We start from the raw sequence: 14,455 nt of genomic DNA, 5'->3' as shown, positions 1-14,455 counted from the left end.
TTTGCAGCGGGCGGGTGAGAGGTCTCGACCCTAACCAAAAAAAAAAAAGTTTAACACTACGCACGCACTCTATATACAAGAGCTCAGGACCCGTGAAGGCCCAGTGGCCGAAGAACCCGAACCCACCGTCCTAGTGCCACGCCACACTAAGACCCATACTACTGTGTGCCAAGGGTCGCCCTCTTCCACATTTCAAGGCGGCATTTTGTCCGCGCCACAGCGCGCATGTCCACTGAGCCACCCTCCTCAAACCCAAGAGCAACATGCAGAACAGCCCGCTGCGAAGTGCGCAGCGTTGCGGTATCCTTGTTATACTTTTTCAGCAAGGTTATACCTTTAACTGACCCTGCAACACTTTCGATAAACGCTTTCACTCTTTCCTTCGCGTCTGGAAGCACTGCGAAAGCTACAGTTATCGCCAGCACGGAGCGGCACGGTGTGATTTACTCGCCCCCCCTAGATACGCCTTCAATTTCTGCTTTGTTTTTGTGGATTTGTTTTTAAAGTTGCTATCGAAAAGCGTTCATTGCTGCAACTGAAGGAAACCGGCCAACAGCCGCTACATGGCCTCAGTGACGTAATTCGGGCCGTCGAAGAACGTCAAAACCGGGAAAGAGATAAAAATATTTTGGGCGAGCTTACAAGTTATCTGATGGGCATAGAGTAGTAAATGTTGGCTGAAGTACTTTGTGCCCCACAAATCTAAGTACTGGGTGTGTTGGGTGACTACGTTCTGCAAGCATTTAACATTTCAAAAAAAGTTGGAAGAAAGTGTTCGCTGCCGAGCACGAGGTCGCGGGTGCGATCCCCGTCCACGGCGGCCACTTTTCTGATGGAGGCGAAAAGCAAAAACGCCCGTGTGTACGAGATTTCGGCTCACGTTAAAGATCCCCAGGTGGTCAAAATTAATCCGGCGTGCCTCATCGCCTGCGTTGCGTCGGCGCGTTAAACCCTACAATCCCGCTGCTCCTCTGTGATCCCGCTGCTCCTCTGATTGTTACGGGTGGCAGGGGGCAGGTTTGTTTGCCTTTTGCCATGCCATCCAAGGCAGTTTTGAATTGTCTAAAATAAACGGATACAACAACAACAACAACAACAACAACAACAACATCAATCAATCAATCAATCAATCAATCAATCAATCAATCAATCAATCAATCAATCAATCAATCAATCATCCGTTCAATCAATCAATCAAGTGTTGCAGGGTCCCTTTAGAAAATTAGCAAGAGCGGGTATCGCCAACCATGGTTTGTTTGAAAACAGCACGTTCGTGATCTTGCTAGCGCACCGCCAAAAAAATCACGCGTGCGCGCAACTTGTGAGAACAAAGCAAGCCATATGCCAGTGTGAAGCGCGTGTTCGTCGGTGAAAATATAATGCGCACCATATAAGCAACTATCTATGTCTGTACGAAAGACTTGACACAAGCATTGATACGTATGGACGATAAGCAATCACACCACTTGCCGCGTGGTGTGTAAAACGTCGATTGGCATCAAAGCTGAGAGCGTTACAGGAGGCATATGGCAGACATGACACGGAGAAATTATCAATTAGAATAGGTAGCAGCGGGGGCAAGTTTGGAGATTTCAGACACTTCATTTCACGGGAGAGAGGCTGAGAGAGGGAGATAGAGTAATTTTAATGAAGGCTATATACGCGAAAAGACCGTACGTCGTATCGTAAAGGCAGGACTAAAACCAAAGGCATGCCTCGTTTTCACATAAACACCCTCCCCTCTCCCCCCTCCCCCCTAGCCTTCCTTAAGGGAAGTTCCTTTGTTTAAGATCGTGAGCCATCTGCTTCCCGTCAGTTGTTTGCTATTCATGCCGAGCGCCGACAAATTCAAAAGGACGCTTTCGTGTCAACCGAGGCATGAACGCCAAACAAGCTTCCAGGTACGGGCTTGCGTGCCACCCGCAATACAAAGACGGCCTCTGTTTGTGGGCTCCCTTCTAACAAGCAGTTGCACTGATAAGCTCATGAGCCCACTCTTCTTATCCAAGGCTTTTCTCTCGGGGAGCCCCTCATGCAGCGGGAGCCCAAGTTTGATGCGCTTCTTGCTCACCACGTCAATTCACGGCGTTCGACACGACAGACTTCAGAGAGAAAAAAAAAAGTGAGGCATTTAGTGGCTTCAGGAGCCACAGTGAGATAAGTTTGCTGGAGGTTCTCCCAATAGACGCCTTTTCTGTGGCGCCTTATCAGACTTCACTGCCGATTTGGTTTCAAAAGACCAATAAAACACCGATAAGACGCCGAATGTCATTACCGGCGATGAAGAGGCCAACGTAAGGCAAGCCCTCGAATCGTTCCTATCTGTCGTATTGTTTGTATACCCTGGCGTTCGTGGTTCTGTTGAGTATCCGGGTGGGTGCGTCGAATGTAGACATCATATGCGAAAGATGGGGTCGGGTAGGTGGTGAGGAAAAGGATCGTACCCGTTGAAGTTGTATATTGCTAAGAAAATCCCAACAAGAGCAGTGGTTGCGTCAACGTAACACGAGATGGCCAGAGCCACATTCCACAAAGAGGCTGACGAGGAAGTCATATTGGTGTCACTGCATAGCAGCATAAAAAAGTGCAATGCATACGTTAATGCGGCGTGGAGGAAACGCATGTCCGCGTTGCGAAGCCTGCACGCGTATGAAAGTGAAAGCGCTGCTTTAGGCTGCCACTTCATGATTGCACCCCCGCGATCATTAGAAGCTTGCCATTTCATTTGTACAACGCAGCTGTTTAAACCGCGCCGTCAGGAGATCACGGTGTATACCTCAGTAAGGTCGGTGCATCGGTAGGCAGAAACAATCACTGTCACGATCGACGTCGCTTCTGTCGACGCAGGAGATTGGCCAAAAAGCTAAATGAAAATGCTAATTGTAGCTGTCGTCTCTGGTGTTCAGCGCAGAGTTGCTATCATTTTCCTGCCCTTTTCTCCGGCGTGTAACAGCTAATTCCAGCGTAAGCCAAAATCAGCCGCATGTACACTGAGAGAGAGAAAAAGAGAGATTTACTGGAGAGATTAGCGCCAACCTAAAAAGCAGCTGGTTACTCCAAACTTTGGAGTAATTAAAATGTATACTGGTTGTCTCGATAATGAAACCATGATATCAGGAGAATCACATTGTAAAGGAAAACGGCTGAAAGATCTCAAGACCCCCCCCCTTTTTTTGTGTGTGATTTTCCAACCTTTTTGTGTTTGTTTGTTGAGAACTTCTCTCGCTAGCAAAACGTCCGGTACACGATGTCAGCAACGACTCATCGATCCGTGTCTCGACCGCAGAGCCTTTCTATCCGACAGTTTCAACCAATGCGGGGTCCAATAGCCATTTTGTGAAAGCAGCAGTCGTCAACTGTCGCCCCCCCTTTGATACACTGCGGCCGGTCCCGAGCCAACTCCGGGCCTCGCCCAACGGAGAGAACGCTCACCGACCTTGAGCGCGTGTATATAAAGGACTCTCCCCGGCTGGCGCGGACGGCGGAAGATGCAATCGCCGAGCCTTGCGCAATCGCCGCTAGCGGGTGGCTCATAAGTGCGTTCGTCCGTGCAACCAGGCAAGCGCAGTGGTTGCGTGAGAGTGGAGGGGGGATGGGGCGGAAGGGGCCGTCTTCCACGTGGACCGGCTCGTTCGTGCGTGTCCACGTGTGAGTCACACGTAGCACGCCATGCTTCCTCGTACGTATACTTACAGGTTACACGGCAGATGCGTCCGCGAGCGCTTCGTCTAATCGCTCTTTTTCCGCGCCCTCCGCCGTCGTGAGCGCACTTGGCGCTCGTCAGTCAGTGCGGAGCCCGGAAGGCTTTCGAGGCACGCTGTTGTGGGACGAGGCGGTCGTGCGCGTGCCGGTGTAGTGGTGCTTCACGCGGACAACGGGGGCGACCGGTGTCTTCTTTTTTCGCTCTGCCGTCTGTCTCTTTTCACGGAAGACGCACGTCTCCCAGGTACGTGAAAGCAGGGAGAGCGGGCTGGCCCGGCGTTAAGCCGGATGTCGCTCTAAGTTATGTAGTTTTGTAGTCCACTAATTAACGCAGTACTTCGTTTAATCTACTCACAATATCTTTACTGACCTGTACGATATTCGTTCGAAGCTGAATGTATAGCGAATAAGGCCTGGACGCGCACCCGCACACAGTGAACCGAACTTTACGACCTGCTACACGCGAATCCTGCATGACGTGCACAAATACTTAGGGGCCCACTCTCCTGGTTCAGCGAGCATGGAACAATGTACCGTTGCTTGGAAGTATATGTGCCCGAAACTTGCGCTTAACGAAATACAAGTCACGAGAGCGGAGCGCTGCGGAGGGGCGGGGGAAAGAAACAATGCCTTGTCAGAGGCGTGAATAACGTAAAATTGAAGGTCGTTGTTGGCAGCGTTTTAGTTTACTTGAAAGCTGTTGTGGAGTTTAGGACGAGATAGGAAGGACAAAATAGTTTTTTCGAAATACTTTATAGTACCCGCAAGTATATCGGCTTAATGCGGCATGAAATTGGAGAAAAAACAGAAAGAAAGAAAAAGGAACCAGAGCCGAGATTCCCGCGCGTGCCGTAACTGCATTGCACCAAAGCCTGTGCGCTTTCGCCCAGCAGTAGCGCCTTTATGTACAATTAGCTCCCGACCAGGAAAGCGGGCACAGGCGCGCTCTGCTGAGTCCCCTCCGGAAGCCGTCACGTTTGCCGCGCCGCGTTTCAGGGTCACTTACTTCGGAAGGTAACCGGGCATGCAGCAGCGACCGTTGAAACTTACGCACCTGTTCAAACCAAAAACAAACAGGCAGCAAAACATTGACGCCCGACGGACCTTAATCCAGGGCTTGCTGACAGAACTGCGGCCGCGTGGGAGCCAGATTCGCGACGACCGGGTTCGGGGATTTAAAAGGGCAAAAAAAAAAAAAAAAGCTTATGGCAACGACACAAATGCTACCTAATAATTGCATTGTTTTATAACCCAGAATAATTTGTTTACAATGATGGAAGCGAAAAGCGAAAACGCCCGTGTGTACGAGATTTCGGCGCACGTCAAAGATCCCCAGGTGGTCAAAATTAATCCGGAGCCCTCCACTACGGTGCGCCCTATCGCCTGCGTTGCGTCCGCGCGTTAAACCCTACAATCAATCAATTCGTTTACAGTCACTGGCTGGAGGGCTTAAGCTAATTTATTGCTAAAAATAAGCTTTGTTTAGCTCTAAGATACTGCAGTAAGGCTTTTTATCACCGGGCGCGCATCTTGAGATGGCCATCTACGATGAGTACGTGCGTGTGCCGCGGTTCCACTCGACGTCTGTCATGGCGTCTTTCGGCATAATGCGGAATCGGGGCAGATCAGCGCTGTACACAAGCAGAAGACGAAACCTTTTGGGTAGGGCGTCTCTAATTTTTCGAACACAGCATGTCCACTCCGAAACATGGGTAGAAGGTAGCAGAATTGAAAGCTGGGATAGTCAGTAGATTTGCGTCTCCGAAAACAGAGCAGTGCTAGAGCAAACGAAACGTCAAAAAAAAAAAAAAAAGTACACCCCATAAGCGCTGTACAAACAGAGCGCGCCCGAGAAAGGCGGACGTCCGCCTTTGTGCTTGTTTCGCCTCCTTTAGCGCTGCCTTTTGTTGGAAGACAAAATCTCGTGCCTGCAAAACCAAAGAAGAGGTTTTCATGTTCTAACAAAAGGGATAAAAAGACTGGGCATCTTGCGCTAACAGTTTCTGCGTTAAACGTATGCACTCGCTCAGAATTCTGACCACTCAGCAACCCAGTAAAACGATGGCAGGAAAGTGATATTTCGCACCGAGCAAGGTGTTGACTTGGATACAAACACTGTAAAAAGATTTTGCAGAAATCCGAATACTTTTTGCGTAATGCGTTATGGGACAAGTTTCAGCACTCCGTATGCTCCGTGTCTTCGGTTCCTACCGTGTTGACCGGAACCCGACTCAGGGCCGACTGCGCCTGCGCGAGCAGACACTGCGAGGAGGGCGCACCCTATCGTAACAAATGCGCGGGCATGGCGAGGGCCGGCCGCGGAACTAATCCCCTCCGCCGAAACGAATGCGCAAGTGCCCAGACGGGTACCGGTCAACACGGTAACCACGGAACCTCTTATTCGCCTCTCTTTGGGAAGCCACGTAATACGCCAGCTTGCTATCGCCGGCCTACATCCGCACGGCATAGACCTACCCGAGAACCCGTACAGCGTGGAGTAGTTCCAACGGTGGGTTCGGACCAGAGTATACAGGCACGAGTCCTCAACATGAATTAGTTTTTTACCATTCCCCTAACAGGTGTCAAGTGCACAATACACAATACCAACGAGAAGTCACAGCGCGGAGGAGTTATTTCCGTCCGTGCGGAGTTAAGAAGGAGCTTTTATAGGTGCGTGCGTGATAAGACGGGCATGTCAAGCTCACCCAGGCAGCACGTCGGCTGCTCGCGCTCGGGTCCAGGGCGTTGGTCGCGCACGATGACCGAGGCGAAGGGAGTCGGAAGTCGAGGTGGTGTTGGGCGAGCCCGTCAAGATCCTTCGAACGAAAGACGCGGGGGAACTCCTCGCAACCGCGCATATTCACTCGGGAGAGCGGGAGTCTCGCCCTTTCCGACCAAAAGGGCAAGAAAGGAAGCTCTAGAGTTCCTGTATATGCTCCCTACGGGAGCCCCCGTAGGGAGCATATACAGGAACTCTAGGAAGCTCCTGGAAGTGGCGCCTTCGCGACAGGACGGGAAGCGCAAAACGCCTCGCTTATCCGGTGCTAATTAGTGGCCCATCGCATGCTCCCAGGCACGGGGTGAGTATTATTCCCGGATGGGACCTGGTAAAGTCCCTTCAGGACCTGGTAGAGCAATGGGCTAAACTTGAAACTCCACACAAAGAAAGCTTTCCTGTGAACATCTTTGACAGAACTCTGGTTGGGTACAAACTTGGGGGGAAAAGCAAGTAGTCCTACCAGGAGCTTTATTCAAAGCCTCCCCAACATTTCGCAGCCATTCGGCTCTTTCATGGCCACGAGCAAAGCTTTTATTTTTTTTACTTGTGTCTGTCCTGCCATAACGCATCGGAGAATGTGGTTTAAAATGGGGGAAGGGCATATAGAGGCCTGGATTTTGTTATAATTCTTTGGAAGTAATTTGTTTCGGTGCCAATCACCAGCCCTCCTAAAGTCATGGCACATACAAGAGACTCGCGGAAGGATGAACAGGTCTGTCCGTGCCTATCCCTCACTTGCGCTCACGTCCTCCGACGGGCCAAGTCCGGACGAAGGTAAAAAAAAAAAGCTTTCTTTATAACTGCTGCTCGTGGCAAAACCAACCCCTGAAGAAAAAGCCGATGAGAGTCTGAAACGCTGGGAAGGCTTTGAATAAAGCCTTTGGTTGGAGCATTTGCTCTTCCATGTAAAGCAAGCTTCTTTTCATCACGCTAAACAACCACAAAAAAGTATTCGCGGTAGCTACGCGCGCTGAAAGACCGAATATTATGCCAAGCGCCGCGGGTCCCTTCACAGTGATGTCGGGTTACGCGAAAGTCCAAACAAAGGACGGAAAGAAAGGGAGGGACACGTGGGGCGGGACAAACTCGTTTACAGAAGGAAAAAAAGAATGGGACATAGCCAATGTGCTTGCGGTTATAGCAAGCGTATGTCACAAATGTAAACACAGCGTCCCGAATCTCGTGATTGTACGCGACATACATTGATTGCATGTTGGTCAGTGTGAGTTTTGTTCGCCCTGTCAGTTCATCTGTTTGCCGATAGCACGCTGTGCTGTGTAGGTAACCAGAACCGCTAAGTCGGAGTAGTTCTTTCCCATAAAGGGTGTCCCAACTATCATGCACCTTTATTTCAAAAGAGTGCATTGGGGTTAATCCGGGAAAAAAATTAGTGAATAATGTTTCCACTACTGTGAAGTAGCCGCCAGCAACTTTTTTAGTTGATGAGATTTCATTGGGTAATTGTACTGAGTTATCTAACTTCAGGAGTACTTACCCAATCATTAAAGTGTCGATGAGGCGCTCACGAGGGGCATCTAACTGCGGTACTCATTTTTTTCTGACTGATAAATAAACCCTGCGAAATATGAAAAATACCACGTGATGGCACTCCCGCCCACATCATCAAGCAGCGCCCTCAAACAGGCTCTCTCTAAGTTACTTAGAATGAAACAAAAGGAAGAAGAAAGAAAAGAAATCGCAGCTAAGCTTTAGTGTCCTTAAATTACCGTAGCTGAGCTGCGAAACTTGCTCTTGCGTTATCAAGGTGATGCCCTGTCTCTTCGGGCGCGTGACAGGCACTTTCAATCAGATTATCTGAGAGCACTGGTTTATGGTGTGAACGGCAGTGCCGTAACGTGGTATTTTTCATATTTCGCGCGTATTTCTTTATCAGTCAAACATAAGTAGCACGCAATTAGTACGTCACTTAAAATAGCGTACTAGTTAGGTGTCCCTCGTGCGTACCTACAAGTGCCTCATCGACATTTGAATGACTGGGACAGTTCTGCACGAGTTAGATAAATAATTATATTTACCTAATAAAAGCTCATCAACCAAAAAATTACTGGAGGCTACTTCACTGTACTGTAAACATTACGCACTGTTTTCTTGGGTTAACGCCATTTCTCTTTTTTTAAATCTCGGTGCATGATAGTTGGGACACCCTGTATAGCTGTCTCCCGCGGTCACTGATGATGGATGACACGGGGGACGCCATAGCAAAGAACGAAAGAAAGCAAAGGGAAGGAAGACGTCTGCCGCTGTTGCTACAACGGGACGAGCCGTTTCGCCGTAACGAGTCAAGTAGTCCACACGCACGATAACCCGTCGGTCACCGCTCGAAGCCTGGCAGACGTCCAAGTGGATCGATACACACTTTTTCTAACCACAATGCAACATGGGTGGATTCACCGGGTATAAAGGTCCTGGCCATGGTCCAAGCACTCATGGCGCTGGCACTGCGGTCTGCTGGCAACGTATTGCTTCATCGCCGCTGTGCGTATTGTGAAGAATGACGGCTGAAGGCTCTATGGCAGTGGTTCTCAAATCCCAGGGCATTTGAGGGGTCCGCGAAGCCTCGATCCCTCAAAACTGCTCCCCCCCCCCCCCCCCCCTGCCATTCTTTACTCGATTTTCGCCAGCACTTGCTTGCAATGCGAAAAAAAAAAGGTGGCTTCACCGCGTTACATGGGCGTTTAGTTTGTCCGCGTAGCACATATTTTGACATCTTCTTTTTGCACATCACGTCATCTATGAGAAGAAAAACTAACAGATGCAGAAAAGGCAGCATATAGGTGTTTAGAGCACTTTTAGATTCAAGAGCAAATTGTTTAACATTATGACGCGCATCGTCATTAACGTCAAGCAGAAAAGGCAGGCATTGGATAAGTGTGTGGGCGACGTAAGCTGCGACACCGATCAACATGTGCTCCATCGTGGGGTCCCCCATCACTTTCGCAATCCCAAAAGTGTTTTCCGTGTCAGTCATGGTTGAGAACCACTGCTCTATGGAATAACCAAAATAACCGGGCGCCGTCTACCGAGTTGGTTTTGCTTTAGCAACGAACTTCCAATACACAGTCTCAATGTCCGAGGCCGCTAAGCTGCGTTAAACATGGTTTTCAAGGAGGCAGCGTTGCGTTGCTCTTTCAACATGAAACGGTCAGCACATAAAGCCCGCCTGTGCCTTTTCTTTCCCTCCCCAGAAGTGGGTAAATTCGTAGCCGTTGTATGCAGTCTTCCACATGCACGAACGTTGCGTGTTGTGACATTCCGCCGCAGCAATTACGTGTCGGATGCCGAAGTGGCAAGGCATTCAACAAGTAATCCGGAGGCGTGGGTTAGGTCTCAACTCTGGACGCGTGTTTTTCTCCACTTTCTTTCCTAACGTATTAGAGATGTTAACTTCACTAATCATCAATTAAAAAAAAAGGTTCAAACTATTCCCCTACACTTTCCCTGAGAGGTGAGTGGTGAGGAACGAAAATTTGGTAATTTGGTGCCAAAGAATGGATTCAGACAGCGCAGGATAGGAGCAGTCCGGAGCCTATGAGAGAGACCTTTCCGCAGTGGACATAGTGCTGATGATAATGACGATAGACCTCACCCGATATAAAGTTTCGCGTTTAATCCGCAGAAGCTACACTTTCATAAGTCTAATTTGTCTTTGAAGAAGGTGGTGGTGGTGATGGTGGTTGTTGTGTGGGATCAGGTGGGGTTAGCCTGACTGGATATGCCAGCAATTGCTCCGTCCAAGCTCCTCCTAATTAGGCAATGGTAGTGTCCTTTCACCACGAGTTTGCCAGTTCCGTCTCCTGAAGGAAGCTTATAGTAGAAGGCGCGACACGTCTCTGCGCAGCATTCATGTCCCCTTGGGAAGACGATGTGGTTCAGAGTGTTGTGTAGGGCTGCCAACTTTCGAATCGCTGAGAGCATTACAGTTCGCTCAACATCATGCTCTGGGCAACACATTACATAGTGGAGTATACATTCCCTATCACTGCACATGACGAACACAGAGGTGATCGCACGAGGCCCACCTTGAAAAGCCATGCTGTGGTCTTCGCTGAGCCCGTTCGGACGCGGTACAGCAATGTTGCCTCCGATCTCGTAAGCACCGACGCTATACAAAATCAGTTGTACAGAAACCATCACTTCATGGGCTCGAATTATAGCGAAAGTTTGGGCCAGCCGGATTAAGTCCTGCACAACAAAGACGGGGCATGCAGAATGTAGTGGTGTCGTTGCTCCTATCTGTGGATTCCGTGTTTGCTGCACTGCGGCAAGATTTAAATTGCCTCAGTGGAGCTTATAGCGTAGTCCTTGAAACAAAGAAATTCGCCGTTACGAAAGGCACGATAGTGAACCGTTTATCTGACTTCCCGGGACAAAGGTGATTCAAGCTACTTATCTCGACGATCGCATGCCTTCCAGGGCGATTCTGCGTGAGTTCCAGACCCTGAGTTCCGCTCATCGAAGGCCGGTTGCCACCGTTGCCATATCTCTAACAAACATCTCGGTTACTTCGTCGTACTCACTGTTTTCCCTAAGCGGCTGCTATGGGTTTATCGGGGTTCGTTTATCGTTAGGTTTACAATGGCTTATCGAGTAATTTATCGCGTGACAGTATTTTCGTCTACAAGGGAAACAGGCCCACTTGGGAGGCCGAGGGCGGCACGCTGTCATACGATGTGACCTTGAATCCGGCCCTTAACTGGGGCCGCCCGGATAGACAGTGTACAATGCTCTGTAAACAGGGTCATCGGATACGAGGCCCTATCGGTCGAGCACTCCACGCTGGCGCGTCGACTGGGCGCCACGCGGAACAAAGTATGAGCACGCGCCCACTGACGAGCACTGACTGCTGAAAGAAGCTGCAAGAAAGCTACAAAACCCAAGTTACAACACCTCCTGGGGGAGTAGTCCACGCGTTTGTATTGTTCTGAACAAAGCAAATAAGTTGTGTCGCGCCAAGTAATCGCAAGAGCTGTGTTCTAAGCGCACACACCGGACACAAGTGCGCCCGCAAACTCTATAGCGCTCATTGCCGTATGCGTGAATGAGTTGCCGGTTGCAGCGTGGTTTTAAACCATCGTATGGCGCTGAACGTGCGATTCGCGAAGACATTGTTTTTGTTGAGTTCAGATTGTTCCCAGCGGCATGCGTACTGTCTCAGGCCTTCATGTGAGGTAACGAGCACCGTATAGCTTGTATTCACTGGCGAGGCATGCATGCAGGCAACCATGTGAGTGCGCCGTCACTGGTCAGGCTCCGCGGGATGGCGGTACTTGTCCGTGCTAAACACATCATTTGTGTTGGACGTTTCAAACTCTACCCCACCGAACGCAAAGTAATGTCTCGCCTCCCATGTGAGTGAGATTAATAACATCTCTGTTGACACCGCCGTTGAGAATCGAGTTGATACGGAGCAGACGACACACGCCGGTGTTTTTTTTTTCTTCGGCGTGCGGGCGCAGTGGCACAAGCCGCGCCATGTCCGTGGCCGTTTCCAGTGTTGCCAAGCGAAAAAATTGACAGCTAAACTTTTCAATGAACACCACCTATATGCTGGATTCGGCCCGCAACCTCAAGCGTTTCACTCGAAAAGCTGCACGGGCAGCTTCGGGACGTATCCGTGGTGGCAAGGTCTCGCTGCACCATCATCTATTCGGTGATCATTGTGCCCCATTCTTTTAACGCTACCCATTCTCCATCACGATTAGTGACGTCACATATCATGGGGCGTCTTATCACAGTTTTTGAAGATATTCAGAAAAGCCCCACCTAACCAACCCCTCCACCGTGACACACCCTATAGGCAGTGCAAAGCGGGATTAAACGCCGGAGAGATAGAGATAGATAGATAGATAGATAGATAGATAGATAGATAGATAGATAGATAGATAGATAGATAGATAGATAGATAGATAGATAGAGGGAGAGGGAGAGAGAGAGAGAGAGAGGGAGAGAGAGAAGGAGGGAGGGGGAGAGAGAGAGGGGGAGAGAGAGAGGGAGAGGGAGAGGGAGAGAGAGAGGGAGAGGGAGAGAGAGAGAGATTCTTTGTAACTGGCGACGTGAGCCGACCAAAGTCGCCTGGCTCGCTACGCCTAATGTGGATGGACGTGAGAGTTAACAGCAAAATGTTAAAGCAGTGCACTTCATAACGAGTGGAATCCTTATCCCGATGCTCGTTTCACCCATTACACTAGTAGGGCATTTTTTACCTACACTTGTTACATTGGTGCAGTCAGTGTATCGTCATATGCATTTACACGTACCGCTTCACCGGGCTGCACCGGATGGCGTTAGGGCCTCAGCATCAAAACGCCGCGTAATTCTTTCTGCATTGCCTAGCCAAATTACACCGAGGAATGTAGGGCCTGTCTTCTTTTTATCATTTACGTATGGCTGAATAAAAAGACGCCTGGCTAAGAGCGCAATACGCGTGTACGTCGTCAAGGCAGGTTGCTCTAAGTTTAGAGATTGTTCCTTTTTTCTTTCTTTTTCGCTTTATGCAGTCGGCTACATGCGTTCACAACTGAAAGCTGTTTGCTAACAGGTGCAAGGAAATCTGCCAGTTGAATCAAGTTCATGGGTGGAAATTCAGCGATGTACCAAGCAAGTCCGTACTTCTATGTGGCCCGAGCAGGTAGTAAATAAAAGATAGCGCACTAAAGATTGATAGCGAACAACCGAAACGTGCTCTCTTTATCAAACTGCTCGGCTGGAACACAGCTACGTAGACGTCAATAGACAATGGTCAACGGAAAAAGATAACTACGCGCCTCGAGGAAACACCCATCTGAGCGCGTGCTAGCAGGAATATTGCGTTTTCCCTTCGACCGGTTTATCACGGCTAAATGTCAACAGCTTTGCAAAATACTTATACTCGCGGGAAAATGAGGTAAAAGGATAAAAGATAAAAGCACGCTCTTCTAGCGTATAACCATGGCGTAAATTATCAAATTCTCTTACGAACACTTTACTTAGAGGAAGACATGTAATACAACAGCGAAGCCGCTTTTCTGAGTCGACATTGCACACCCGCAGTGTGAGTTGCTTTTATATGATTTGATGCCTGCCTCACATCTTTGTAGTATCAGTGGAGATGCACTTATGAACTCAAACAGAAGGCTTTAAAGAGCGCAGGAGGAAGCACTTGCGATAATGCGTTTTCCAGTTTGTCTCAAGTTTTCAAATATACCTTCGAGCGCGTCCTAATGCTAACAGAATATGTCGACAGTAATTGGCTTGAACACTTCCGGAATGCGAGACGAGCACGCAACCCAGCGCCACGACAGCTTCCTAGCTGGCCAAAGGTCGACCTAGTGAATGCACTGTGGCCTGCGAGTTAGACACGTACATTAGAGACATGTAGCGAGGTGTACATCAGTAATTTGATCATACTGATTGTAGAAGTAACAATTAGGCGATTAGCAAAGCGCGTCCCAGGTAAACGTGCTCGCGAGGCGGACGCGGGTATGTGCGGCCTGACGTCAGGCCTACAAACGTTATGCCTTCGGCTCCAATGTCGCCAACTGGTAACTGAAGCTTTACGTACAATGAGTTTGACGCTGTTTGAGACGTCCTGAGGCTCAACGTTACGCCTACCTAACAGGGGGACTGGCTAAGGCTATCGGTCATAGTAAATGGAGTGAAGCAGAAATACGCGCAGAGGTGGAACGATGTCAATGATTATCAGAGTAAGCGGTATTTCAGCACGTGCCGAGCTTCGCGGTCAGTCCGCCGCCTCACCCGGCGGCGCAGCCGCCACCAGAGGTCTGGAATGGGTGCTGTTACAGTCTTGGGCATCAGCTAGTTACTCGTAACGCGTTACCAATAACTAGTTACTCTTTTCAGTAACTTGTAACTTAACAAGTTACTTTTCATTTAGAGGAACTTGTCTCTGTAGCACTGTTACTTTTCTGCCCAGAAACTGTAACAGAAAATACCGTTGCAGTTACATCCCTCGTA

At 49.3% G+C, this 14,455-nt stretch overlaps 1 protein-coding gene across 2 annotated transcripts in view; it reads left to right on the top strand.

The window, feature by feature from the left end:
• The first annotated feature begins 3,658 nt into the window (after positions 1-3,658).
• LOC144151485 (FMN-dependent NADPH-azoreductase-like) overlaps positions 3,659-14,455 on the top strand; it is a 48,790-nt gene continuing 37,993 nt past the window's right edge. Inside the window, exon 1 of one of the 2 annotated variants that reach the window (XM_077682546.1) lies at positions 3,659-3,679. The gene's annotated coding sequence lies outside the window, so the exon portion shown is untranslated. Of the gene's footprint in view, positions 3,680-3,704; positions 3,947-14,455 lie in introns of those variants that run through there. The other variant, XM_077682545.1, reaches the window with a different exon arrangement.

Source organism: Haemaphysalis longicornis, unplaced genomic scaffold (assembly GCF_048455015.1).
Source record: "Haemaphysalis longicornis isolate Haplotype H1 unplaced genomic scaffold, Haemaphysalis longicornis Haplotype H1 scaffold_9, whole genome shotgun sequence".
Classification (NCBI taxonomy): Eukaryota; Metazoa; Arthropoda; class Arachnida; order Ixodida; family Ixodidae; genus Haemaphysalis; species Haemaphysalis longicornis.
The sequence above is the reverse complement of the archived record's forward strand: the minus strand, read 5'-3'. Positions and strand labels throughout refer to the sequence as shown.